This window comes from Camellia sinensis, chromosome 12, assembly GCF_055761805.1.
Source record: "Camellia sinensis isolate YWXY chromosome 12, ASM5576180v1, whole genome shotgun sequence".
NCBI classification, from domain to species: Eukaryota; Viridiplantae; Streptophyta; class Magnoliopsida; order Ericales; family Theaceae; genus Camellia; species Camellia sinensis.
In genome coordinates, this window is record NC_138972.1 from 107,863,041 (window position 1) to 107,866,046 (window position 3,006).

Here is a 3,006-nt window from a genome sequence, read left to right on the forward strand (position 1 = left end):
CTGACAATTATATATCATAGTTTGAGTGAGATATAGTTAATGAATATGTATCACCTATTTTGTGTCTTAGATTGGATTCTGATGTTACAATTTCCAAATTGATTTTTGGCTAGCTTGCTAAAATTTCTTAGTTTTAGGAACCTTTGTATGGATTAAATATTTTTTATTAAAATTTAATTTTGGGATTAGCACATTCCCTGAGAAGTTATCACTTCGCTGTGTTTATGATGCAACTTGTGTTTTTTTCTTTTTTTCATGTTTCCTCTCTTGAAGTCGATTAGTTAGTGTGTTTCATTTTTGTTCTTTGTCCGTAATGATTGAAGTTGACAACACATATATGAATGCTTTCTAGGAGCTTGCATATTTGTTAGAAGAGAAAAACATGTCTCTGGCAGCGATTCAGGCAGCTCATGAGTCGGAAATAAATAACTTGGGCTTAGAACTTGAGAAAGAACGTGACAAGTTAGCAAATATTCTGCTAAAACTACAAGGTTCTTCCCTACTCTTTCAATGTCCAGTTGTAATATCACATTTTGTCGTTTTAAATTTCTCGCCTGATCTCTTTTCCATTCCTACAGGAACTGAAGTTGAATAAATCCTTTCAAGAGGAGCTGAACTTATCAAAAGTGGACAAGGACAAAGTGAGTTCTGAATTGGGTTCCTTTCTATTGGAATTGATGGCTATTTTGGCCTTTTGACATTATTTATGTAAAGTTGACCATAAATTACTTTTACTCATTTATCTTGAAATTCACCAATTATTTCTCAAATAGTTGTTACCTTTCTCTGTTGCAGCGAAAAATAAAGATCATAATCTAACTGTATTTTCAAGGATCTAATATATTCTCATTAGTGGAACTTACTACTGACTATAATATCTTGATTGCTATTTTCTTTTCAAAGACAAGTTGAAACTAATAGCTAAACTGAAATGTGGATGAAAGTGGTGAAGGGTTTAAGTTAAGTTTTATTGCTTAACAAAACATCACTTGAGGTGCTGTGTGCATGCGCAGGATTTTGTACTCTGGTAGAATCTGTAGCATAGTGCTAGGAATTTAGGGTGTGGGTCTTCATGAAACATGAATATCTGGTAGTGTTCATGACATGAATTGTACTCTTCGTTAACATCATATGTATGTTGTGTGTATATGATACACCCATGTACTGTGTACATCATTAAATGTAACCTCTGTGTAGAGTTCTATGATTTTAAAACTGTTCTTAAGAATTTGGATCTGGCATGAACTTTTCAATTTTGCTTTGTGTGTTTTCAAACTTGGAGATAATTACACCCCTCCAACAAATGTGGTTCCAGATATCATGCCATTTAACTGCTAGTGGATTCTCTTCGTGTTGAACAAGGCCATATAAAAAACTATGACATCACTGGACTCGTATGAATTTTCTGATGTTGCTACTGCAGTATATTCATGGTGGCAGTTCCAGTTGTGTGATGTGTTTATTGAAGTCGTCAAGCCCTACTTTGCCAGTGATGCTCAAGCATTTGCTTCTGAAAGGAGTTATGCACAAGACACCTTGTCGGTGTGTCTGGAATAACTAATTGGATGATGGGTTCTATTGCTGTTTGTTTTGGTTGTTTATCATTTATAATGGTAATAAGCTGTCTTAATACTAGAAAGTAACATCAATTAATGCTGCTCCTCAACCTTTGTTCTACTGTTTGTAGTGCTGGACAAATGAGAAAGTAGAGTATGAGATGGATATGATTGAGTCAGCCGTGAAATCACTCAGGTCACTTAGGGCGTTGATGCCTGCAAAAGAAAGGCATGAAAGGTAAATGTTTAAATGATATGTTTTTTTTGTTTTTCATTTTATTGTAATAGAATTTTTATTTTTGGGTTATTTATTTATTTTTTTTCATTCATGAAAAGCATCTAAGCTTTAGTTGTTTATTCTTTTTTTATTCCTCATATTTTAGGCCAGGGAAATATTCTAATGTTTATTTTATGAAATACCTATTTGCTATGTATACAGTTCCATTTCTGATTATACTACTTCTGTGTAAGCCAAAATTCCTTTCCTTGGATTGTAATGACAATGTTTAAATAGTGAATAAGAGAATAAATCGTTACGTAGGAGTGAGATTTTTTGAATTGTTACCAACAAATACTTTGGAAATAATATGTAGTTGCCTTTTCATAAAGAAAATTCTATGAGGAAACATGAAGACTGGTTAATACTTGGTAATGGGACATGTCCTATATAGAATTTTGGTCATGGAACATTCTGTGAGGGGACATTGATGAGAATGTTCATTATTATTGTTTATATTTATAGTGCTGGTTAGAATTTGATTTGAATTTTTCCGAATTTGAGTGGTCATATGTTGTAGTAGTGACTGACCTTCCAGCATGATTGAAATGTGTTAAACAAAGATGTTGGTGGCCCATTTGAGAAGTTCTGGGGTTTACTTACTCTCCTTACTTGGTGGCCCATCTCAAAAATTAGATTCCATTAAACTTTGAGTCAGAGAGCTAGTCTTAGCTTTTTGCTAAAAGAAAATTTCTCTGAAGAGATTTTCCTCTTTAATGTGTTTTCAAAATTCCTCCCCTGGGAGTATTATACAGATCCTTATTCACTTCTTTTCTTGAAAAAGCACTCTTCGGTTGGCGTGATGAGTTACGTAAAGACATTGAACAGCTGTGTATGCAGCAAGCTGGTCCTGGTTACCTTGTTGTGGCTACTCGAATGCATTTTCAGAGGTATATTATTTATCTCAAGTCCATCAGATGAAGTTGTTATCATTAATATTTTTTTTGGTAGGTATGCGTTGGCATTATCTTTTCAAATTGGAAATAAGAATGCATTGTGAATTTATCCCCCCTATTAGGACAACTGGCTTGGAGCAGGAGATTGAGAGCTTGAAAAAGAAGTTAACTGCTTGCACTAGAGAGAAGTTAAATCTCCAAGAGGAGCTTTCGGAAGCTTACCGTGTCAAAGTGAGGCTCCTTACCTTTTTTCACTTTGTTATTTTTTATTTTTATA

General features: G+C 33.9%; 1 long non-coding RNA gene across 1 annotated transcript; it reads left to right on the forward strand.

Moving 5' to 3' along the window:
- Positions 1–1,456: 1,456 nt before the first annotated feature.
- Positions 1,457–2,733, forward strand: LOC114313600 (uncharacterized). Its single transcript, XR_003647239.2, has 3 exons — positions 1,457–1,613; positions 1,688–1,794; positions 2,618–2,733. It is a non-coding gene; the product is annotated as an uncharacterized LOC114313600 (long non-coding RNA).
- Positions 2,734–3,006: the final 273 nt, after the last annotated feature.